Source organism: Dendrobium catenatum, unplaced genomic scaffold (assembly GCF_001605985.2).
Source record: "Dendrobium catenatum unplaced genomic scaffold, ASM160598v2 fragScaff_scaffold_989, whole genome shotgun sequence".
Lineage (NCBI taxonomy): Eukaryota > Viridiplantae > Streptophyta > Magnoliopsida > Asparagales > Orchidaceae > Dendrobium > Dendrobium catenatum.
Genome location: NW_021319451.1, coordinates 1,305,659 through 1,333,184, shown reverse-complemented (window position 1 = coordinate 1,333,184; position 27,526 = coordinate 1,305,659).

The window sequence follows — 27,526 nt, the reverse complement described above, 5'->3', positions numbered from 1 at the left end:
GTCTTAGTGACCTCATACAAAAATGAGGTCAACAATGATCAATTTTGATCATAAAAAATAGCCACCAATCATAATTTAGGTAAGATTTTGAATTTCATATTTGGTGCTCTGGCGACTATGGTATACTCTATGTAACCCTTTCAACTACTAATCATTTTTCCCACTCTAGAGCTGCTTTATTACTGCTAAATATATATCTCCAAGGAGGACTACTAGTATTGATAATAAATTTGGGTTTACCACAAAAAAATTACCTATAAAGTACTTGGCTATGCCATATTACAAGGGTAAGAGACAATCACATTTATTTGATGACATTTTTACTATGATTCATAGTAAGCTCTCTTCTTGGACCTTTAATTTCTTCTCCTTTCATGGAAGACTTGTTCTAATTAACCATGTCTTATGTTTTATTCATATCTATTTATTTCATACTTTATGTACTACTTTAGATATGTGTCATAGAATTGAGATGTTGCTTAATAAATTTTTCTAGGGTGCTAAAGATGGTAAACATGTTTTTTAAAGCGGATCATGGAAAAACTATTCAGGAGCTGTTGATGTAGGGAGATTAGCTTTAAAACTTTGACAAATATATCTAAAGCACATTCTCATAAACTCTTATTTTCTTTTAGATCTAAAATGATTGTGGCCAATTTTATGGTCTCTAAGAATAGTGTTACGAAATGTCCTCTCAATTGTAATTTGGAATAAGGTGATTCTTTTAACTAGAAAATGAAAGTTTATTAGGGATGTTAAGCCCTTATGAACTAGCCCAAGGCTAACAAAGAAGGGGGGGGGGGAGGGTGAATTCGTATTTAAATAATTTATCAATAAAAAACACCAACTCAATCCAAACCAAAATTCACCACAATGATAACAATGTGTAGAAATTAAATGCCAAAAAGTAGTAATAGTGGTTCAGTCAACTTGACCTACATCCACTCACCAGAGCCTATCCTCCGAGTATTACACTAAACTCAATGACTCTCCTTTTTCTCCCATAGTTAGGTGGATAAGCCTTTACAAACCTCCTTTCACCGAAACCGATGAGGTAGAGAACCTGACTCCTTTCGCTTCCTTCTGAAGTTGGCAGAGAACCTTGATCGATTTCTAAAGTAGACCTCCCTCAAACCTCAAAGGAACTAGGCACGATGAGTGGACAATATGACTCATATCCTTGATTTGAGCAACCTTTCAGAAACCTCTCATAAACTCCCCTCATAAGATCCTCTCTCTCTCTCCCTCTCTCTCCCTATCCTCTTGGCTCTCTCAGGTCAAGACAACAGCAAAGGATACACTCTTGGGTAAAAGAAGAGGTTTTCTATAGAAGAACTTTTAAATAGCTCTTAATTGCAACAAACTGACATTATCATCTAGGAAAATCTAAATATCATCATGTACAATCAGTACAAACTTTACTTAATCAACTAGGATGATTTGGGATGATTAGAAGTTTAAATTGTTCATATCATCTAGGATGATCGTTTATTGTCCTATATAATTTGTTCAATTCATCAAATATCATCTATTACATCACCCTGGATGGATGTCTGGATGATGTAAAATTTGCTTTATTATCCAGGACAATATTATGATCGTCCAAGATGATTTGGTACAAAATGACAAATATCATCCAGAACATCACCCTGAATGGATGTTTGGACAATGCAAAAGTAACTTAATCATCCTTGATTATTAGTTCATTTCAAAGTATATCATCCGAGCATCGCCCTAATTGGAAATAGGCCGATTATACATCATCTAAGAAGAACTAAGGTTTGTTAACCGATCGTCCAGGATGATATTGCGATCATATAGCATGATATGATCGAGCAATCAAACTTTAATTTTTTTCCTTAATTACCATATTAATTTTGGCCTAATTTCTACATCGTTCAAGACAATCTGTTCGATGATATTCTAGACGATATCCAAAAATAAAAGATGCCTAAATAGATATCGCGGTTGATTCTTTCTGATTTGAACCTATCCTCCCGGATGATGCTAACATTTTCTAGGATGATTCTCTTCATTGCGACTGTCTTAACCAGGATGCACTAATTAAGGTTTCTATTTTTAACTGATCTTCCAGGATGATTTTTGTATTGTCCCGAATGATCTGATCAAAAATAGAAAACCCTAATAAAAAAGATAGATTTTTTCCACCAAATGTATGTGCAAGGTTACATAGCATCAAGATCCACATCATTTATAATTGGCTTAACAAAGGGTAAATGATACTTGATGTATATTACAAACTGATTCATTCCTAATCTATCCAATCTTGAGCTGGTTTAATTGGTAATTTGATCTTATGGACCTAAATTATTAGTAGGCAAGGAAGTCATAGAAAAATAGGAATATTTGTTATCATCTAAATTCTATTCCCTTAATCATATTTGCAACATAAAATATTATGTTCCATTAAGTAGGACCCATAAGAGTTTATCTTATGGTGTATGGGGGCTGCCAACTCTTTTTAGGCATGACAATTGGTTGTGTAAATTCTCTATTGATAGCCGTTTAAACCCTTATTCAACTTGATATTATAAATTCAAGGGATTAATTAATAATGGTAGTTGGAATATTAATTTGATTGCTGATTATGTGCCAAATTTTATTTTTAATAATATTCTCAATATTCCCATTCATTTGGATACTCACGATTGTATTTTGTTTAATCTTTATAATGATAGTAAATTTGTTACTAAGAAAGTTTGGAATTCTATTAGGCAAGTCTATCCTTAAGGTTTTATTTATTCGACTATTTGGCAAGCTAGTATCCCTCGTTACTTTTCTTTTATGGAGGATTTTGTATAATTACATGTGTTTTCATTAAATCTTACTGAGAAAAGGTATTTACATAGTTTCTAAATGCCAATGTTGTTATAATATTGAAAATCTTAATCATGTTTTTATAGAAGGATCTATTTGTATAAAATTTTTGTTATATTTTTACAATATGTTCAAATTTTAATCTTCTATTTGCAATAATTCCATCTTTAATTTTCATAGTTAATGGTTCCTTCCTACTAAGGTCATATTAGGAACACTTTACCTATCATTATTTATGTGTTTCTATGGAGAAGTAAGATTGACTCTAAGTATGAAGGGACTCAAACAAATGCTTCTAGTGTTATTTTTAAAATTAAGCACAAAATTTTGTAGTTGTTTGTGGCTAATTAATTAAATGGTGATTCTCTTAAAGGATTTCATTATGTTGCTTCTTAGTTTGAGTTGACAATTCAATCTACTTAATTTGTTATCATTGTTAGATTTATTAAGTGGAGGAAGCCTCTGGAGGGTTGCTTTAAGCTTAATACTGATGTGTCAATAAACAACATGAATGTTGGTAGTGGTGGTAATAATAGCAATTTTATGGACATGTTATTGCTACGTTTATAGGTCCTAATAATGCTAATTATGCATTTGAAACAAAAATTGAGCCTCTTATTTTTTCTCTTAAATTGTGTATTTTGTTAGGTGTCACTAATGTTTGGATTGAAGTGGATGATATACTTTTCATTCATTTGATTATGTCGGATTATATTTCTAATCAAGCAAATTTTTATAAGTTAAGTGATATTAAGAATAGGCTTTCATGCATAACTTTCACTATTTCTCATATTTTGAGGGAAGTTAATGTTGTCGCTAATTCCCTTGGTAAAATTTGGTATAATTTGAATGTCTTCACTAAATTTATTCAGCAGTCATTATCGAGGAACCCTAAAGGGTTTGTTAGATTAAATTTATCTAGCCTTCCTTATATTCATTTTAACTAATGTTCAATCCTTGTAGGCTATGCTATTTTTGTGTTCTAATGCTTTTTAGTGCTAGGGTTTTTCCTTTTGTTTGGTTGATGGATTTTGGCCTGTTGTTTCTTTGTTTATCATTCCTAGTTTGATCTTTTGCTAGAATCTTTATTCTTTTTGGAAATCTCTTCTGTTGTTTATGCTGGCATTTTTGTGGTTAATGTTTTTCTAGTCGGTGTTTGGTTTTCTTACCCAAGTGGGTTGTTTGCTATTGGTCGAGCTATTAAGTTTCTCTTTTAGTGTTTTTCTTTGGTTTTGAAATTTAGTTTTTTTGGTTAGGCTATAATCAGAATTTCATGGATATTAACTTTTGGCACCTTAGTTGCTCATCTTCTCCTCCTTTATAATTTATAGGGCATTGTTGTTGGGTGGTTGTGTTAAAAATTTTTATTTAAGATGGATATTATTTGTGCTTGAATGATTCTTAGTATTTTGTTTCTTCGAATGATTCTTGGATTAATATGAAATCCTAGTAGTAGCCCATTATTCTTATAAGTATTTTTGGGTTCCTTAATCATTTTGAGGATTGTATTTTTATAATGTTTTGTGTTTGTTGGATCTTTATTCCCAAGCAATTTGTCCTATTTTTGGCATGCAATGAGTCCCTAGATTTATTCCCATATCTAGTAGGTGTTTTCTCTACTTATATTGGAGATGGATTTGATGTGAGCAGCGGGTCATTTTCATTGGTTATTTTTATCCTTGAAATTCTACCATGACCCATTTTGTTTTATGGATTTAGACCCTTTGTTAGTACCATTGATTGAACGTGGAGCTATTATTTTCTTTTTCTTTTTATTTTCTATTACCATTATTTTTTTTGTTGATCTATCTGGCCCTAGTATTAGTCTCTGTTTAAGGAGGTGATCTTCATTATCACTTTTTTTGTATCTATTTTAAAGCTTCTCTAACTATCTTGTTTATTGGGATGTTGCCCTTATTTTCCTGATATAGCCTTATTGTTTGATTAACTGCATTATTCTTTTTTGAATGTTAACCCATGTATTACTTATGTGGATTTATTATCGCTATGATTCCCATCTTCTCCAAATCTCACTACAAATTTCTCTTGGGATATGCTCTTTGGCATGATTATTCGCTTTCAAGCTTTATTATTTTCATTATCTATCTTACATATTATCCTTAGTCATCTAATGTGCTTGATGGGGTCTAATGGTTGTGAGGGGTGCTTGTGGCCCAGTCTTGCGGTTATTCTTCTCTAGGTTTTGCAATTTTTTACTTCCCTTTTATGGTGTAATTACATTATTTTGTTTCTTGGTCCTTGGGACACTTTCTGATGATGATTTGGATCAGGTGTATGTGAGGGGTTTTTGTGGCCCTATACTATTATATTTTGTTGTTCACTTCCTTATAGTCGTTCTTTTTTTTAGCTTTATTTTTAATTATATTCTATCTATGGTTTTCCTCCAAGCCGTGTAAGTCAATGTCTATTTTTATGTTCCTTTGAGGTGCTTTAATAGGGTTTATTTTCTTACTCATTGTATTGAATTAAATTTGCTAGGGAATTTTTTTTTGCTGTTGATTTGCTATTCAACAAGTATTGCATGTATTCTTTTATTATTCTTGAGCTCATGCCCTTTGGAAATTCTATTTCTACCTATTATATTGCATTCAATCCCTCCTATTTGCTGTTAAATTTCTATGTTATTCCTTGAATTATTATTTTGTGTTGCATATTTTATTTTTTTCAGGTGGTTTGGTTAGCTAGTTTGGGTTGCAAGTTAACCTTTTATTGTAGAAAGAATATTCATAATGCTATAATTGGATGTTTCTTTTTTTTTTTTTTTGTGATGGCTCCTAGCAGCCTTAGAATGTTCCTAGGATATTTAGTATTTTTTCTCAGGGGGACTTTTACCTCATAGGTTTTCTTTAAATTTGTTTTGTAACTCATATAGGAATTAGTGAGTTGAAGGTCCCCCTAAAGTACATTATAGTTTCACTTTTTAATTAATGCGTATGCCAACTTTGGGTTTTAAAAAAAAATTTAATAAATCATAAAAAGAATAAATAAGTCAAAAAAATGGTTTAAATTCAACCACATTCTCTCTCCTCATTTTCATCTAGGCTATAAACATTGTGGTTTTTTTTTCATTTAAGTACATTGCCTCCTATCCCTGTGATCTCCTACTCTTTTATTTTGGTTGGATTTCATTTTTCATTACCTTGGGCATCTTTGGCCTTAGGTTTTGCAAGTTCCCTATTTGTTTGTATGGTAGTTTCTTTCATTGCTATAGCCCCTTATGGACATAATTCCTAAGATGATCCTCCTCCTGGTTTGATTGCTTGGAAAAATGGGTTGTTTTGGTTTGAATGGTAGTAAAATTTCCTCTTTCTCATATTCATTTTAAGATGTTATTTTAGGTTCTTCTCCATCGAATGACCCCATTTTTCATTTGTCTCTTCTTTTTTTTTTATTAGAAACCCATGAAGGGGCCTACACATTAATAAAAAAAATAATGATTGCAAGGTCCTTAAAGGGAACTCAAGCTCACTACTGCTCTGAAGAGCTACAAAATTTAAAGTACAAAAAAAAACCTATGAGCTCGAGATCCCTACTAAGAAAAATTACACAAAAACCTAGGTATATTCTACAGTGCATAAGGACAAGTACCCAAAAAACCATAAAGGTACAAAAATTAGTAACCAACTCCATATACCTTATGATCCACTCAGCAGCACGGAAACCTGCAAGGCAAACACTATGAAAATTAACATAAAAGCTAGAAAAATAAAATTGACAAAAAAACATAGGGCAAAAACAAGTTATAACATCCATAATTATCACAATTTCCACCAAGACTAAGCAAAAATGGCATACAGATGTACTGTCTACAAAGACACCAAATGATCAATCCATTATACCTCAAATGAATAATACCACTAGCAATAGCATATCAAGAATAAGCCAAAGGATCACATATCCTAGTATAAAAATACCTCCAGAAATGCAAACCAAGAAGATTAGGGCAAAACAAATCAGAAATGTCCCACCACCTGCACTAACACAATAAGTTGCCAAAAGAAAATAGAGGGCCAAAATAAAAGCCCAAGCTTCCTATATATAAAGAGGGTTCCAGATTTTAGTAACCAAATCCCTCCACAAATGCAAACCAAATAGATTAGGCCAAACCAAAACAAAAAATCCCCACACCTGCACCAACATAGCAAGTAGAAGGAAGAAACTAGAGGGACAAAATAATAGCCTAAACTCCTAAGACTATCCGATCACATCAAAACCAGCAGCAAACTCAAAACACCAAGAACATCCAGCAGCCAATTTAAATAACACAAATCCTCACCAGAAAAATGGGCGCCCAACTTCACACCACCAGAGAAAACTAGAGAAAACAACCCAGACCACCATTCCATATAAACCCTCATCCAAACTAAAGTTTGGTGGAAGAAAACCTGAAGGCCGCATCTAGGAAAAACCAAATAAAGAGAAAACAACAGCAAACAACCTCAACCAAGATAGAGAACTAACAAACCCAAGAAAACCAGGAGGGAGAGCAACTCACCAGCCACACAATAAAAACCCAAAGGAAATTACATAAAAACCACCAGCAAACTACAGCCTCCAAAACCTTAAACATTAACATAAGGAATATTATGTTTTTCCAGGTTTATTAAGCCCCTAACAGGAAGAGGTAAATTAGAAAAACTATAATCCTTCATAGAACCCAAAGCACATCCCAACTTAGCCAAGGCTTTAGCATAAGCATTCCCATTATTCTTAATAGCCAAAAAGGAAAAATTAAGCATGCTCCGAACCCTTTGAACATCACTCTTAATATAAAATAAATTAGAAGAGTAATTATTCTCATTCCTCAAAATAAGGGACTCGAAAAAAAAAAAAACTGACTTCCACCATAATATTAATGCAATCATGATAGAGACATAATCTTAAACCTTAAAGGATAGAAAAAGAAATAACAGTAATCACATCCCCCTTGTAAATAGGACCCGCAAAATAGATAATATAGTTAGCATTGGAATCCTTAAGACTCCACCACAACCAACCATAGAAGTATTAAAAAAGCCATCCACATTTACCTTAAAGAAATTATCAGGAGGTTTAAGCCACGAAATACTTCTAGTAACCTTATGACTATTATCATGTTTGAGCTTAATACCAAAATCAATAGCAGCATGGTGGTACTTAGTGAAATTCTTGGAAGAGATTAACTTGGCCGCAAAGACATTCCTAATTTTACCTTTCATATTTTGAATAATCCTAAGATGAATCATAGGCACACCATTATACCAGTAATTATTTCTATCCAACCATAAGAAAAAAAGGAAAATACAAGGAAAAATATTCCATATATGACCTTTGGAATTAACAAACCAGTAATTCAAAGCACCATAAATAGAAGCCTTAGCATTGAAAATTTTTAAATGGAAAATATTTTCAAAATAAGTCCAGACCTTAACACCACAAGGGCCCGAGATAGACACATGGTGCATATTATCTAAGTGAAAGTAACATTCACATTTAGAAGGAAGAAAGAAACCACATTAAATCAAATTGTCATAAGTAGGAATAAAATTATGAAGAATCCGCCAAACAAAAATAGAAATTGTAGAAGGAATACTATGACGCTGAAACATTTTATAAATATTAGAAGCTTCTTTTGTAGTTCTAAAGGAATGCTAGGCACCCTTTAATGAAAATTTACTGTCTCTATTGAACACACAAATCTAAACATCAGGAGGGTTCAAATTTAAAGGGATCAACAAAATTTTTTGAATCAGGAAATTATGCAACTTAGAGAGTTTCTTAATATCCCAACCGTTATTCGTGAAAAAATAATTAACCTTCATAGAAACATTGGAAGAAGTATTAAGCATAGAGTAATGGGAGTAGCCATCCAACCAACATTCCTACCAAAAGAAAATATTACCACCACCGAAACGCCAACCAATAAACGGCTCAACCAGCTATTTAACTTTGCAAAGGTGTGCCAAACATTAGAGTTCCCTTTAAAAAAATAATACATGGTGGGATGTTTATTCTCACAATACTTAACATTCATAAAATTATCCCAAAGGCTCATGTTAGCTCAAAAAACTATACCACAATTAAAAAGAAAAAGACAAAGACAAATCCTTTAAAGACTTACACCGTAAAGCCGCTTCAATCAAAATACCACATCATTTATTCCACAAAGACTAGTGAATTTTAGAACTGCTACTACTCCCTTTCCAAAAAAATTTATTAATAATTTTCTCAAGCTTGTTACACACAGCCTGAGTAAGAAATAAAGTTTGAAAGGTATAAACAGGAATAGAATATAGTGTTGACCTCTTTATTCGAGGTCAATTTTCCCAGAATCGACTCTATCACCTCGGTCTTCATAGCCTAGTGTAGACGTCACCCATAGGATTCCCCTTAGGTGGACACCTAATGACATAGCACAGACTCGAACTTTTAAATCGACCTAAATTGATTCGTCTCGACTCAATCAAATATCAAATAATTGTATTTGAGATAAAATTAGTATTTCAATTATTTCTATTTTAAAATTAACTCAAAATATGTATTTTAAATTATCAATTATTTTCTAAATTAATTCTAAATCATTTTGAATAATAGACTAATTCCTAAATCCTTTTTTTTAAAACATGAACTAATCTCAGCCATTGGATTTAAATTAAGAGAAAGTTTTGGATTTGTTTAGACCGGTTCAAACCAAAACCTCCCACGTCTCTCTCTCTCCCTCTTACGGACGAAACCGACCCCAACTCCCTGTAGTTGGTGAACCCGTCGCCTTCTCCCTCATTCTCAAAAACTGCCCAGCCCTTTCATCTTCTCACGCGCACGAAGCCTCTACTCCTACCCAGTTCTCCCCTTGCTCTCTGCCCGAACGAAGCCCAGATATCTCTCTCTCCCTCTATCATTTTGTTCGCAAGGAAGCTTTAGCCGACCCCTAGTCTGTCTGCATCTCTCTCTCGCCGGTCTTCAACGCTGATCTCCCAGCCTCTCGTCGCCTTCCACTCGTGAGCCCTAGCTGAGAACCCCATCTCCTTCTCTCGCGCGTGAGAAATCCCAGGTGGAACGTCAGACTCCTCCTCCTCTCTCCCATCCGATCCAACGCCTGCCTTGGTCGTCATCTGCGAGTCACCGATTTACCCTAGTCACCGGTTCTCTTGCATTAGGTATATTTTCCCTTACATCTTCTCCTTCCCTTCAACCTTCAAAATCAAGCATTGAGTGTTTGAGTATTGATCTTCTTGATCAAAATCTGAGATGTTTTGTCTATTTAGCCTCATTGATATTCAAATTTTTTTTGGGTTTTTTTTTTTAAGAAACTTGATGGCAAATTGGTAACGACTATTGTCTTTAATTGGAAAAAGAATAGATTCATTAATTGAAATCCATATTGGAAAGTCTTTTAAACTATCATATGAGTATGAAGTTGTATAACTTTCTCTTTCTTGTCTCAAAAATTTATTTCATTTAAGTTTTAAGTTAGCATGAATGAGTGAAACAAATATTTTCTTTGTTACAGTTTACCTTCAAGTTGAAATATAAGAAGTTTTCTTTATGAGTAAATAGAGATTTGCTAGATTTTTTTTTTATATTATTTTGTATGGTGTTTTGGGAAAGGGAATGGTATAATTTTCTGTTTTACATTCATGAATATATATAAAAAAAAAAAGAGAGAAGCAAGTAATTGTTGAAAGAAAGGTGTATGTTTTTAAAAGGTGATTTGCTCCTATTTTGGAAAGTGAGAAAAAGTATATTTGAAAAGTAAAAATGTCTATCTTTTGGGAAGTTTTAGAAAATGAAAATGTATTTTTTTATTACAAAATGAAATGTGTAATAATTGAAGTTGTATTTGGATTTGTGTGTGTTGGAAAGGTGAAATATGCTTACGAATGTATGTGCAAGATCATTTCTTTCAATAAATTTTGGTAAAGTTTTTCATATGTCCTCTTTTGCTCTTAAGTAGTTTTGGAAGTAAGCATTCATAAATCTCTTATAAAACATTCTGCAGAAATGAATTAGAGAGTATTCATATCATTATTTTTTTATTTAGTTGTAAGCATTCATAAAAATTATTTAAAGATGTTATGTTGTTGAGAAATATTTTGAGTTAAGTAACTTTGAAAAGTAATTTGTGTTTGAATTTTAAGGTGAAAAGAAAGTGGTTTGATTTTAAAAAATATTTTATATGTTTTAAAGAGTAGATAAGTGTATGCATGTGTATGCTTGAAAAATGAGATATTTTGATAAGTGTATTTTTGGAAAGGTGAATTGTATGGTTCTTCGAAAAAGTGACATATATGTTTTGATTGGTGAATCATGTATAACTTGAAAAGTGAAATTTATATATAAGTTTAAAAGTGAGAGTATAACATTTTTGATTTTTTGGAAAGTGTGCATTGGAAAGTACGTAGATTTTGAAAGATTAAGATGTGGATAAATGTGAAAAATGTATATTTTAAAAAATGGAACTTGAAGTATGTGAAAAGTGAGAAGTTGAGAATGTGTGTTTTAAGTGTAGAAGTGTATGTTGGAAAGGTATTGTGTTAGAAAAGTAAAAGTAAAATATTTTGATTTTTGAAAAGTGATTTGTATGTTTTTTTTTAAAAAAAATGGAAAAGAGTGTGTGGTGAGTTCAAACGAAAAGTGTTTTGAGAAATGTTTGTGTGGAAATTGAAATGTTTTGAAAAATGCTTATGTTAAAAGAGTAGTGTATGTTTTAGAAAAGTAAAAGTGAGTGAGTTTGAGAAAGTTATGTGGATGCAAAGTGTATGTTTTGAAAATAAAAGGTGTACTGTTTTAAGGGTAAAGTGTGTGAATTTTAGAAAAGAAAGTATATATATATAAGAGAGAATATTAGCTAAATGTCTATTAGAAAATAAAAGTATTAAAGAAAGAAAAGTTCTCTTTTTCTTTCTACTTCTCTCTCCTTTTATTTCCCCATTCTCGTGCCTTGGGGAGTATTGGAAGAATATAAATACGCATCCAAAAGTGAAAAGTTCAAAAGGCAACCAACAAAGCCAGTGTTCAAGCCCGAAGAAAGGTACGTCTTTTATTCTAAGTAAATTTTCAATTATTTTATTATTAATTATCAAATCTGCTTTCTAATCCCTATTTTTCCCTGTTTTTTTTTTCTTTATTGACATAAATTACAAGGAATGGTACCGGTCGAGGGAACAAAAGGACAAGAAGCTAATGACGTTAGTCCCCTCTATCCAACTGGGTAAAGGTGCTACGGGCGAAACCACCGGGTCGTAGCCCTCGGTGACTGTGAGTATTCTAAAACTTAGAGAACCTTTAGGGGCCCTTTGTGTGATTTGTACGAACTCCTCCCTTTAGGTCCTTGTAGTAACTTCAATTTTATTAAGTTTACTTTTATTTTATTTTAGATCCCTAAATCCTTTTTACATATGCGCAAAGTCCTATGGGTTAGTAATAAAAAAAAATTTTATCTCATATAACAGTAGTGACACTTAAGGACAATAATTAAGGACCGAGTCTTAGAAAACCTAGACTTAGGATGCATGCACATTTTAGGGTAGAAATATATAATATAGAAAACTTAGTGACACCTCACCTTAGGATTAGTGAAAATTTTAAATTAAAATTCAATCAATTAGAAAACTTTAGCCAAAAATTTACCTATGACATATCAAAACCTCACAACTTATTGCACACACTTAGAATTGTTTGCTAGGACAACCGACTCTAGTTTTAGGTTAGGCCGGTGTTTACTTTCTTATTGCTGTGTGACGGGCTTTCTCGGCTTTCATTGCATGTTGGATATAAAACTATTGATGTGTTTGTTTACTTACTTTTATTTCACTCTATGATGTGATTTGATTGACGATTAGATTACCCATAGGTTAGGAGCGATCTGGTTGTTAACAAAATTTTCTGCAGGTGGCCACACTCGTACAGGGCTGAAAAAGGGGACTAATTAATCAAAAATTTTATATAAATGCTACAGGTACTACATCTTCTTAGCCCCCAAATAAAAAAGAGTGTGGCCAAGTGTGGCTAATTGATTTAATTTAAATGAGAATATATAATTACTTGGGATGATTTTTATATAAACTGCTTAGGATAACCATAGCAGAAATAGTCTTCCCAGAGAATTTTTTAAGCAATTCCAACTCATCTTTATCTCTGTTGATATCAATTTTGATATTGCAGATCACCATTAATATCTCCTCTCCAAAGAAACATTTTAATTTTTCAGAATTCCACTCTCCATCTAAAATAAATTCAGAAATATTAGGCAAGCTATCATCTCGAATTGAAATGAATGTTGGCACCTCTCCAAGTTTCTATCCATAATCCAATTGTCTTTCATGATGATAATGGAAGATCCGTCTTTAATATTCCATTTCATAATGTGTCTCAACATTTTAGCTCCACTAAGAATTAGTCTCCAAGTAGAAGAAGAATTTGGTCTTCTTTCCACATCCCAGATTTTCCTTCCATATTTAATAGATAAGGATTTGTTCAATAAGGAATTCGGGTTCTTAAAAAAATTCCAGGCATGCTTTTCTCTGAGAGGTTCAACTGAGTTTGTAGCTGATAAGATCCCCAGGCCTCCTTGGTTTTTCGGACTGCAAACGACCTTCCAGGATATAGAATGAATACCATTTCTTCCATTCTTTTTACTCCATAGAAAGTTTCTGCATAATCTGTCGAATTTCTTAAAAATACTCAATGGGACCATGGACAAAGAAGAATAGAAGACATGAAGAGCTTGATCCACTAGTTTTATAAGAATCACTCTTCCTGGCATAGAGATGAATTTGTTTACCCAAATATCAAACTTTGCTGCAACTTTTTTCAATATGATAGAAAGATCAGCATTAATACGTCTTCTTAACGTCATTTTAATGCCCAAGTAATTGATCTCCTTGACCTATTTAATTCCGAAAAGATTAGATAATTCCCTCTTCCTCCTCTCCATATTGTTGATGAAAATAACAGCAGATTTAGAGAAGTTTACCTTTTGACCTGTCCAATAACAATAATCAAAGGTAATTTTCCTGATTTTCAACACATTCTCCCTCTTAGCCAAAGAGAACATCAAAATGTCATCTGCAAATAGTAGATGACAAATCCTAGGAGCCATGGGAGTAATTTTCAGACCCAAACCATTTCCTTCATATGAGAAAGCATTGGTAAGTAGCTGAGAGCAAAGAATAAATAAATAGGGTGATAACGAACACCCTTGTCTAAAGTCACTTTTCCCTTTAATTTCTTCCAAACAAACTCCTTTGACATGAAAAATGAAAATAGGATCAGTGATACATTCCATAATTAGATTAGAGTAGCCTATTGGAAAACCAAAATAGTTCAAAACCTGTTTTAGAGATTTCCATGCCATGCTATCATAAGCTTGCTCCATATCTAGTTTGATTTCCATTAACCCTCTTTTAGAACTAGAAAATATGAATTTATGGAAGAGTTCTTGAGCAACGAGAACATGATCAGATAAAGACCAACCTTTGATAAAAGCAACTTGTTCCTCCAAAATAAGGTTGTGAATAACCTTCATCATTCTATTTAATAACACTTTCCTACATTTTTATGAATAGACATACAAAGGCTTAACGGTCTAAAATTAGAGGGATATAAAGGATTGCTTACTTTGGGGATAAGCACCACCATTGTTTCTTTCCACTTTGGAGACATTGAACCCAAATTAAAGAATAAAAGAACACCTCTCCAAACATCCTTTCCAATGATACTCCAGTAAGATTTAAGAAAGGAATAGGTGATTCCATCCAATCTGGGAGCAATGTTGTTACCAAGATCTTGAATAACCTTCTCAATTTCAGCAAAAGATAAAGCAGACTCCAGAAAACTGCAGCTTTCTTGGTTAAGAACATTCATATTTGGTGGCCAATTTTCCAGAAGACAATCTCTATGATCCCATTTTTTGCTAAAAAAATCAAAGAAATAGCTCTTAATGTTTTCTGTATCTTCAAACAGCTCTCCTTCAAAGCTTTTTAATTGTTTAACATGATTAATACTCCTTCTCCCATTAGCAAAAGCTTGGAAAAATTTAGAGTTTGAATCTCCATCCTTCATCCATTTTGCTTTAGCTCTTTGTCTCCACCAAGTATTTAAATATGCAAGTGCAATGTTGAACTCATTGATTTTGGCTCTTAGTAACCGATTCCTATCATCAGAAAACTGCAGGTCTCGGTCTTCTTCTAATTGAATTTCATCAATTTCAGCCTTTAAAATAAATTTCATATCTTCTAATCTTTGGCGTTTTGCCTTGCTCCAAAAGAACATTGCTTTGTGAACCCTAGAGAATTTTTTGTTCAGAACCTCCATGTAATTTCCCTTCACCGGTTTTTCCCAAGAGAATTTAACAATAGAAGTAGCTGCTGAGTAGGTTTACCAAACATCTTTAAACCTTTGTATTTTGGTTTTCTAAATAACCTTATCAAACATTTTAAAAATAATAGGACAAATATCTGATGCTATCCTACTCAAGTGTCTCACAAATGGTTGATTGATCCGTTGATTGTCTCACAAATAACCTTATCCAATGCAATTGAGTTGAGCAAACACCTATCAAGTCTTTCCAAGATCCTTGCACTCCCGCTCTTATTATTACACCAAGTAAATTTAGAGCCAATATAATTCACATCATGAAGATCATTTCTAGTCATACAAGCCTTCATTTCCAAAGAACCTGTTTTAAAAGAAAATTTCTTTCCTCCTTTCTTATCCTCTTGAGAGAGAATGCAATTAAAGTCACCACCAACAATGGTAGGACTGTCTTGATTCAAATTTCTGTCTAGAAATTCCCATAATTCTCTTCTTCTCTGCATCTCCCTACTAACATAAATTATAGCTATTATTCAATTTACTTTATTTGGAATCTTCAATGTTCCCAAGACACACTACTCAGAAGCTTTGATCAAAGAAAAAGCAACAACATCAGTTTTCCAAATAAGTAGAATACCACCTGAATTGCCTCTAGATGGCTGAGGAAAAAAAGCCCATTTGTCTCCAAATTTTTTTTTCAAATTCTTCATTGGAAATAGAAGAAATTTTTGTTTCAATGATACCCACAAAAAATACATCCCAATATTTGATGTATTCCTTCAAATATAGGGTGGCTTCCTTCTTATTTCCCCCCCTACAATTCCAAAAACTAATGGAACTCATTTTGGTAAGAATGGGGAAGAGCCTCCTCCCCTTCTTTTATTTGAATTATTCTTTTCTAATCTGGAAGTAGCATTTAAAGGACAAAGAGATCTTAGTTCTTTGGCTAATTTAAATTTATGGACAAAAATTTTCCCGTGATTGAGATCAGAAACTTTCCATTCACTGCTGCCACTGTTTTTCATTAAAAAAATTGGAACTGCTTCAACCTTGGAATCAGTCTGACTTTCTTTCAAACATTCCACTATTTTACCTTCTTCAAGAGCCTCCATCCTTGAATTTTCCTGATCAACCATTTTTGAAGGATCTTCACATATTGAGTTAAGAATTTGAAACTTATTACCTATACGTATTTGAATTAACTGAGTAGAATCTTCATCAAAATTCCCCCAATGGCTCTATTACTTCTAACATTTCTCTAGCTTGATAACTGGAACCATTCAAGTCAATAGAAACCACTGCATTCTCTCCAGAATTACGATTTCCAAAAGAATTGTCATTTATTTCAATTTCTTTTGGATTCTCACTTATCTTCTTGTCCACATTTTTATAACCCATAGACTTTTCACTGGTCAGATTTTTAGAAGGACTTTTATTACTATTCAAAGTAGAGTTTGCCACATTTTCCTTATCAGCAATGGATTGAGCTCCAGACTTGGGAATGAACATTCTTTTCTTATTTATCACTTGTTTTTTCTTGAATCTCCTGTAATTAACCAAATGCCACATTTTGTCTTCTGAAACAATACTAGATTCTTTAATCAAAGCAGAGTCATTACACTTCGTTTGGATGGGATTCTCAACTAGTGTAGAAATCTTCATTGCAGCATTACATGAATCCTTCAAGTGGACAATGTGACCACAGCTTTGGAAGAATACTAAAATTTTTCATACTCCACTTGCTGAAAAAAATTTCCACTAACTCCTTCCACCCAAACTCCAGTAGGAAGCTTCTGATCAAGCTGAATTCGGACACAAATCCTTGAAAATTCATGTCTTCCCCATTGAAATATATCTCCATCTATTAACAAGGGTTCTCCAATTGAAGAGGCAATCCTAGAGACATTAATTTCATCCCAGCAAAATAGCGGTAGATTAGGCATTCTAATCCATATAGGAGAAGTTAGCCCCTTAAGAGAATTGGGATTAAACTCAGAATTCCATTTTTCTAACCCAATTAAGTGGACATTGACAAACCAAGGTCCCTTGAAAGGATATTTTCCATTGCATCTTTTGAGAAAAACGAGCATAATACCCAATCCGATCCCAAACTGGTTAAGTGGATCTTACCAAATTTCATCCATTGACGCCTCAGTTCAGATGCTACTAACGAAATTGGTAATCGACTCCCAAACACCTTGACAGCTAAGGAGAATTAAAGTTTCTCAGAATTTGTTATCACATTTGGCTTATAAAGCTTAATTGCTGAATCATCATCTGTCAGGAAATGACTGTCCGCAGGGAGTTTTACTTTGATATAAAGCCATTTTTTCCATGGATTGTAATTGCCTTATTCTGAAGCCAAGAAATTTGATTTGTCTATAGCAGTAATATTCAAATTACTCCCATCTTCTACAGGTTTTTCACAAACACCTGAATTGCATCCTTGAATTAGATTAGATTTTTTAGCTTCATTCATTGAGATAGATTTCAGATTAGCAAATCTGTTCACAAATAATTCCAATCTGGGTAATGAAGAACCCAATCCGGGAAATGGAGAATGTGCCGACTCCTCCACCATAATTTGTTTTCCTTTTCCTTCAATAGGAGTAAAAACTGGCAACTTATTGAGATACGGCTCTCAGATCACAATTCCAGATGACTTCATAACTAGAGCTTTGTCCGTCATCATCGACGATAATCCAGTCCACGGAGGAGCATTCCGGTCACTGGAGATGGCCGGAGTAAGATCCGCCAGCTTTGACAAGAAACCCGCCGACGGCTGAAAAAAGGAAAATTTTGAAAATTGCTTTCAAAATTCTGAGATTTTCTCACTCTCAAACGCGACATTATTAAATAATGAACTATTTTGTATATTAGGTTCACAGAAATTATCACATCCCTTTATGCTTTTAGGAAGAGAATGATCAAATTTTGAAAAACAATAATAAGATCTTGTGATGTCTATCTAGTTCATATGATACAAAAATAACTCCTATTTTAGAATCTAAGGATTTAAATTTTTATTGTATTGAAAACTTGATTGGATATCTAATTTGTCTATGAAAAAAGAATAAGCCAAAGGCAATCTGATGCAGGAGAAATAAAGAAAAAAAGATAGCCTTAAAGGCTAATGATTTAGACAGTTACTATGATGGAGGAGATGAAGAAATCGCATTGATGACTCGAAGTTCATAAGCTTTCTAAGAAAAAGAAAAATAATCATTAGCAATAGTGGAAAGGTAAGAATTATAGAAATTATAAATCTTTTAATTCTATTGTTTATTACGAATACACGAAATTAGAGAATGTTAAAGGTCACCAAAGCAAGGAGAATGTTGAAGAAAAACTAAAGAACTATAAATGTAAGTAAAGATTTCAGAAAAAAATTTAGCCGACTTCTATTTAGATTCATTTGGAATAGAAGTAGAGGTGAAAGGGAAAAATCTATACAGAATGGCAAACAACTATCTTGATCAGCCTGATGATGATGAGGTATGTCAACTTTAATATGATGAACTACATGCTATTTCAAAAGAGTTTCATGATTCTTACAGGAGATTAAAAAAGAATCATGCTAACTTTAAAACTAAATGATTAGCTCTACAAAAAGAAATTGAAAGGCTTAGAAAATATAATTTTGATATTGATAAGGATAATATGGCTTTGCTAGATGAGTTTGTTTGAATTAAATAAGAAATATTCTACTTTATTTGAAAAAAAATGATTCTTTAAAGACATTACATCTTCATTTAGAAAGTCATTTAAAGATTTAGAAGCATGTGTTACTATTTTAGATCTAAGTGAGCAATCTTTAAAAATTGAAATATTTTCTCTTGAAAGTGCTAATGAAATGATGGTAGAAAAAGTAAAGGATTTTCAAAATAAACCAATTTGTAAGCACTCACCATGTCATGCATCTCATAAACCTAGGAATAGGAATCAAAACTATCATGTGATTATTAACACTTTTCCTTATGTTAGATGTTATTCATGTGGCATGTTAGGACACATTATCCACACTTATACTAGTCATCATAGAGCACACTTGGTGTGGGGACCAATGATGCATTAAATATAGCATGACATAAATTCTGATGATTTCTCAAAATTTTAAGAAGGGACCCAAACTCACTTTGGCTCCAAAAATTAGTCATCCATGATTTGATGATTTGTTGATTTGAGGGCTCTCACAAAAGACCTAGTGGGAGCAAGTAGTTTTTTGGCTCGATGTAATCCCTTCCCCTTGAAAATACCCATTTGTAAGCTTCTCATTGAATGTGTTTTTATCTTGTCATTTTTTTGATTTATTTTTCTTTAATTTTCATTTTATTTTCATTTTTGCATTTATTGTTCTTTATGATTGTGCCCTAATCATCATACAAACCACATTACTGAACCTCATTGTTCTTTCTACAAATCTAATTTTTTTTCCTAATCATATTGTACATACCACATTCTTAATATATGATCTAAAGAGAAATTCATAGATCACAACCCTTGGCTTGAGGAATGATCCAAGTTGTACTATCATTGACCATCATACTGTATGAACACCTCTTCATACTATATTATCCACATGTTAACTTCATTTGCGATGAATTTAATTTGGGTTTTTATGACATTTATTTCTATTGTATCGTACGAACACCTGTTGGTATGGTATAAACCTTTTTGTCAATAGTCATATTGCTTGACTCCTCGGGATGAGATATATGTCTCTAATCATCCCATACATAATTTAATCATATTACATGATTATACAAAACGTTTTGACAAATCGTATGGCCAAGATATTTGGATATGATCGTCGCGTATGATCCCATGATTGTATGGTATGATATGTTCAAATTCCTTTTAAACAGCTAACCACATTCAAATTTTTTTACACTTCTCTTCGAATCTTTTCTTTTTGTATTCAAATCTTTACAATGGCCCTAGAAAAAAAATGTTGAAAATTCCACGGGGCTTCCTCCTCTCCTAACACTACAGACGAGCATTTTTTGATAGCTTCTAATGAAGTTGCCTACAAAAGGTACAAGGAAGCCAAGATCATGCCTTTCAAGCTTTTGAATCAGCAGGCTCTTATCTTTCCAGTAATGAGTCTTTTCAACTCAACTGCACTTAAATTTCCTCCAACCTTGGCCCATCCATTCCATTCTGAAATCCTTTATGAATTTCTCGTAAACCTTAGGATTTGTTGGGATGCTATAGTTATGTCTTCCTGAGTGCGCTATAAAATTATAGAAATCACTAAAGAGGATATTGGAATCCACCTTCAATTTAACACCCATGGAAAAAGATCCCTTGACATGGCCTCCAAATCTAATTTTAACTAGAGTGCTATAAACTATTTTCTTAGAAATGCTGCTCTAAACTTCCACCAAGCATAAGTACAAAGTTAAACTCAAAATGCCAGGCTTACTCAGCAAGTTCTAAGAATATCTATAATCCATAAAGCTGGAGAACGAATAAATATGACTCCACTACTATGAATAGTTACCTACTTCTTTATGTCAAACTCTCAAATGGACCAAACTCAAATGCTAATCTGCTACATCTAATATCTCACTTCTATTTGTTTTCCAACAACTAAGAGAAAGTAAAACATCACCTTAAGACCTGTGATTGGATATATCATTTATAGAAAGTAAAACATAACATATCCTGCTCCTCCTGATCACACTCCAATCTTTTTTTTTTTTATGCCTCCTTCTGGATGCTATTTCATAGGGATAAAGATCCTGATGGTACTCTCTTTAATGAAGAAGGAGAAGCTACCCCTGCAGTTTATCATAGACCTACACCACCTCCTCACCTCTACCAATATATGGAGTTGAATCGGAGATTTGACTATCCAGAGGCTCTCCTGGATCAACAACAAACCCAACATAATAATGATAGGTGTTTATTTAGGGAGCAATTTGGGAACATCAAGCAATAATTTACTAACATCCAAAAGTAGTACGTCATTTTTAATTAGTTCTTCCAGCCACGTCCACAACCACCTTCTAATCAGGATCCATCCATTTACGAGTTTGTTCATGCTGTATTTTTATTTTTTATGTCAATATTTTATTTTGTGGTTTATTGTTTTGAATTTGTTTTGCACTTTTATTTCAAGTTATTATTATGTTATCCTTTTAAATTGAAAAACAAATTAAAAATAAATAAAATTTTATTACCTTATGCTTATTTTTTCTATTTTAAGTAGTATGTTTCCTTTCTAGCTGGTTTTGTGTTCTTAAATCTTGTTTATATACTTTTTTTACTTGTAAAATCTATGGTGAAATAAATTGTGTTTCTATTATATGTAATGTATAAATTGGATCATACTATACGATTTAACTCATACTAGATGATTTGGATCGTATTGTACAAATGAACTCTATTTAAGGGTCTTTGTTATTTGTAATAAACATACTTTGATTCCATCTTAAGTATTTAATAAGTAATTGCTCGCAATGTTTAAAACTAAAAGGATAAAAAAAATTTGGAAACTTTCATACCCCTTCATAGTTCTTTTGCATGATAATTCCTTGTATGAACTTGAAATCTAAATCAAAATGGAGTTAAGATGGTTGGAATTAACACAATTTTAATCTATTGCATTTTTTTGAATTTCATGAGAATTTTCTGTAGTTTGATAAGTGAGATTCATTTTTTTTCATAAATTATTCTATTTATTCCTACTATAAATACCAGGTTTGGTTTGTAGATTATTCCTCCCTTCATAAGAGATTGAGATACTCCTCTCTTCTATTTGGAAGATAATCTTTATAATTGAGATATTGAAAGATTTAGAAATATTGCAATTTGCCCAAAATTCAAAAGAAGAACAAAATGAGCCCAAAATCAAAAGATGCACAATATTGCCAAAAATAGGAAGATGCACTAAGTATACTAAAAACAAGAGATGCTCGATGTATGGCAAAAGCTGATAAAGGGGCACAAAATGAGCCCAACTTACATTAGCGTCTCTTTCTAGTAAATCTTTAAATTTTAAAAAACTCTTATGTTATAGAATATGGTTTATACCTGATCTTGCAAAATCTTGGTTCTTCATTATTAGTTTATAATAATATTACATTCAATATATTTCTAGCTAGCAGTCTGAAATGTTTAAGTTTCCCTGTATAATTGTAATTCTAAACATATATTTTGGTTTAAACAAAGGATTTTAGACTATGAAAATCTTAACCTGGGGTGCAAACTTTAGAATTCAAATCCTCTTGTTGGAATAAAGACAACTATTATTTTATTTGTGTTTTTTGTTTATAGATTAAGTTTATTATATTGTAAAAATGCCAGTGAGAGTTTCCATGACTGTAATAGTTCTTTCCTTACATGAGTTGTTTATCATTTTGAGTCTGTTTGTCTTATGCTTTTGGTGTTTCTATTGTTTATTTTTCGTCATGTTATTTTCTAACTTTTTTTGTGTTGTTAGAAGGCGGAGTAGTATTTATTGTTTATCATTATTATCATTTTTAATTTGATTGTTTGTTTTTGGTATTGTTGTTTGTATTTTTATTATTATAAAAAAAAGGTTTTTACACTCCCTTTTCCTAAAACTGGTTATCATCTAAGGGGGAGTTTAGAGGAAAGCAATTTATTTTGAAAATCTAAAAATAATATTGTTTACCATTATTAAAAGGGGGATATAATTACAAACTATATTCAATCACTGCAATTTTAATGATAACAAATGTTATTTTTTCTTTTATTGATTTCTCTTATTTCTGTGATACTTTGTTTTTTATTTATGTTTACTTTTGAAGAAATCAGTGCACCATTCAATTGCAATTCTGATCAGCTTAAAACTAGGTAGACTACGGTTGCAGTCGATTTTCATTTTATTCTATTTTTTCCTTTCTTAAGTTATATCATATTATTGGGTGGATAACTTTAATGAGAATAATAGTAGTCAACTAGCTCTACATAGATCATAAAGTGATTAAGAGTGAGAAAGTAGAGAGAGAAAGTCCAGGATTTCGGTGAGCAATTTCAAATTTTTTCTTCCTCGTCATTTGGCGAGTTTTTCGTGTATGCCGGTTAGCTTTTTGGTCACCATCTACGGTGATCGGAAAGCTATTGGACTGTCTAGTCTAATGATTCTCAATAATCAACTGCATGTTTGCATGGAAGATCGTGATGGATTTCATCCTTTGGTGATTACAGAACCGTCAAAGATCCTAGTTAAAGCATTAGAGCAATTTGTTGGGAACGAAAAGTAATTGATCAATAATGCTGAAGCAAGGATGCCTCGTTCTTTTAGTAACTTAAGATAAATCAATCGTGAAGCTTTGTTTTCAGCAGGCATGAAGTTTTTGTGAATAAATTTGACAATGTGTTGTCAAAACTAGTGGCAACACTAGGAGTCCCTTCAGTCCAAACAAATAGGGAAGGCATGGCAACTGTTCACGACTTTTCTTGTAAAGACTTTTTGGGTGTGGCTAGTCAAAGAAATGCTGAGTTTCATGCAAATCCTTGGGCAAAGTGACCTCACATTAAAATAAATCTTGTAAAAAATGATTCATTATGTCGAAAGATGGAATAGCTATGAAGCTGAATGAACCTGATGCTCTATCAAACTCTGAGAAGCTACAATTTTTGATGGTGGTTAAGGTTTTTGGTCATGAACTCCCTATTCATCTAATAGGTGTTGAGTTGAGGCATCAATGGCTACATATTGGAATATTCAATATGACTGTTCTTGGTTTATGATAAATCCTATGTTCTTTCAATTCATTAGAAGCGATGGAGAATGTTTTATCGGGAGGACCTCATTCGTTAACGGACACATTATGGGGCTGGATAAATGGTCCACACATTTTTCTCCAACTTCATTGAATTGTCTTTCTTCTCCAATTTGGATAAGAATGCTTAATCTTCCCCTGTATTATTGGGATGAGATCAATGTTTCAAGGATTGCCTCACTAGTTGGCATGCCACTTTTGATTGATGGCAACATGTTTCAATGTGGAAGATGCAAATTTGCAAGGGTACGCATCCATGTGGAATTGGACAAACAATTACCTTTGAGAGTTTGGGTGGATGGGATAGATGGAAGGTTCTTTCAAAAGGTGGAGTATGAGAAGGTTTCATCCTTTTATGATAAATACGGAAGGGTTGATCACTTGATCTATGATTGTAAATCAAGAATGGGGATGACAAAATCGTTGGTCAGAATTGTGTTTATGCTGAAACTATTTCTAGAGGTAGAAGCTTGGAGGTATAGGACATACCAATGGAAAAATCTAATAACTATGGACCATGGATCAATATTAATTATAAAAGGAAGAGGAAGACCAAGGTGATTCAAAAGAAGCTTGTTTATGTGCCTAAAGCTAGTACGGAACGAGAAAGATTTCCAAAACAAAATTGTGATACAGAAAATAATGTTGTTGGTGAGGAGGTTTTTGCGAACCAGCTGCTAATATTAATGATGGTTTGGATTTGAGTATCTTGGATGGAAAGAAAGAGACATTTCAATGTGATCCGGTGGAAGCTAATGTAAAGGTTCAAAAGATGGAAACACTACAGGTCTCTGAGAGCAATATGTTCAAGTTGCTGGATGAGATTGAGGAGGATGATGTTAATCTCAGAGATGAAAATAAGAAAATGAAATTCTCCTCTGGAACAAAGAGAGCTGGGAGTGACCGATTGTGAAGAGGATGGCTTGAATAATTTGGTGGAGGTTAAAGCAAATCTTCATGAGGAAAATTTTGAGGCAGAGGGAGGTGTTGCTGTATCTATTTCAAGTAATTACAAAACCAAATTAAGCAAGGAAATTAAATCTCTGGGTCCTGTAAGTTCTTCCATAAGAAGTAGGAGAATGAAGGCTAGAACAACAGGAGGATTGGGGGTCCTTCCCCCTCGATGCTTAAACGAGCTCCATTATTTTTGGAATTGTAGAGGGGAAAATAAGAGGGATGCCTCTCTTTATTTGAAAGAGGTTGTAATAGATTGGGATGTGTTTTTTATTGGTATAGTTTTTTTTTTTTTTTTGAACAAAATGCATATAGCATTAAAACTAAAAAAACAAGCAAATACAATCAAGAGTCCCTAAAACATCAAATTCCTCCTTCAAGCAATACAAGAAAGAAGGAGGAATCCCATCAACAAGAAGATCATCCCACAAATAAAATCTATCTAAAGCCAAACTAGCACATATGTCAGCTAATTTGTTATTACATCTATTAGATAAGGAAAACACAACTTGATTAAACTTCATCAAAAAGGCCAAACCTTCATCAATATTTTTACTAACCTTCCAATCTTTGATCGAATTTTGAAGCCTCTTAATGATATTGAAATTATCTCCCTCAATGATGACTCCTTGAGCTTCGAACATCCACTCCTTCACCACATTCCTAAAAAAAAAAATTGCCATAAGCTCTAACTGCGAAATATCCCAATGCAAACATTGAGAACCAAAAGCCACCAGGAATCTGCCATTCTAGTTTCTAGCTACACCACCTAATCCCGCCAGATTATTCCCTTGAAGAGCTGCATCAACATTAATTTTAATCCAACCAGGTGGAGGAGGATGCCAAGGAAGTGATAGCGATTGCTGATTAGCATCCCAGTTTACCGGTTGAATATTAAAAAAATTCTTTATTACAGCAAATGAAATAGCATTGGCTGCAATAACAGCATCAGACTCTTCCTTTTCTCCATGAACCACCTTACATCTACTCTTCCAAGTAAATAAAATAACTGAATAGAAGATGTTTGCACTAAAATCATCCTTACTTACAAGCTTTTGAAGTCATTGTTTGCATTCCAAAAAGCCATTATATAGTGGGATAGGAAATCCCCATCTATTTAATAACCGGATCACCTTCCGAATCTTACTGCACTTTCCCACCAAATGACTGTTATCCTCATCACCATCACAACCTCTCGGACACCCTGAAAAATTACTTAATTTCCTACTAACCAGGAAAGTATTTGAGGGAATAGCTTTCATACAAAGTCTCCACAAGAAGAGCTCAATTTTCGGATTTAACTTCAGCTTTTTCATCCAATTCCAATGTGCTCCCTCCTATTCATGATCCAACGATGCTTCAAATGACAATGCTGAAATAGACTTTCCGGAAAATTTATACTTCAATTCCAATAGATCAGAATTTCTATTGGCAATTATAGGGATGCTGGAGATAATTTCCACAAGCTGCACACCAAACGAGACTTTAAGCCTTTCCATATTCCACATGCCATTAGAAATGAGAACACTCAATTTGAAATCTAAAATATTTTGAATATTGATAAATGTAGGCCATGTAGCAATACACTTATCTAATATCCAAGAATCATTCAACCAATTGATAGAATCCCCATTTGAAATACTCCATCTAACAATATTTTTGAGAAATTTAGCTCCCATAGTAATAATCTTCCAAGTAGAAGAACTTCCTCCCTTCACCAAATTTGACCATAGATCTTCCCCATACTTTGCTCTAAGGATTTGGTTCAATAAAGAAATTCCAAGCGAATTTGGCCCTAAGAGGGCCAACCCTTGACACAGCAAAAAACAAACCTCTACCACCTTCAATTCTCGGTTTACAAAGCATCTTCCAAGAAGCATAATGAAAACCAGCATTCCCGTTATTTTTACTCCAAAGAAACCCTCTACACATCTTATCAAATTCCTTAAGAATACTGAAAGGAACTAATGAAAGAGTAGATAAAAATTAGGGAAAATAAATAAAAGCAGATTTTACCAAAACCAATTTACCATCCAAGGAAATGCACTTCTTCCCCCAAGTATTGAGTCTATTGGTAGCAGCTTCCAGCAAAATCTGGAAATCCGAAGCAATCAACCTCCTAAGTGTCATCTTCACACCAAGGTAATTGATTTCCTTTACCACTTTGAACTTGAGCTTCTTAACAATCTTCTTCTGGATACTTCTATTTGTAAACCTCCCAAACATAATCATAGATTTCAAGTTGTTAACACTTTGCCCTGTCCAATTACAATAATTCGAAATGATACCCTTCAACTCCTTAACCTCTTTCAATTTTGCTTCCGCAAATATTAAAATATCATCTGCATAGAGTAAATGAGATACTCTAGGAGCCATAGGAGATATAGTTGTTGAAACTCGTTCAATGAGAATTAGGATGTTAAGCCTAATTAAATGTCCCAAGGCTAACCAAGAGGGGGGGTGAATTGGTACTTAAAAAATTTTAACCCTCTTTTAAAATTATTGGAAACTAAAACTTTAGTTAATGAGTTTTTCTAGAAAAAGTTTTTCAACCACAAAGTTTTTAAATCACAAAAAGTAAATAAGTAGTGGAAAATAAATGACACTAGATTTATAGTGGTTCGGTCAAAACCAGACCTACATCCACTCCCCAGAGGCACCCT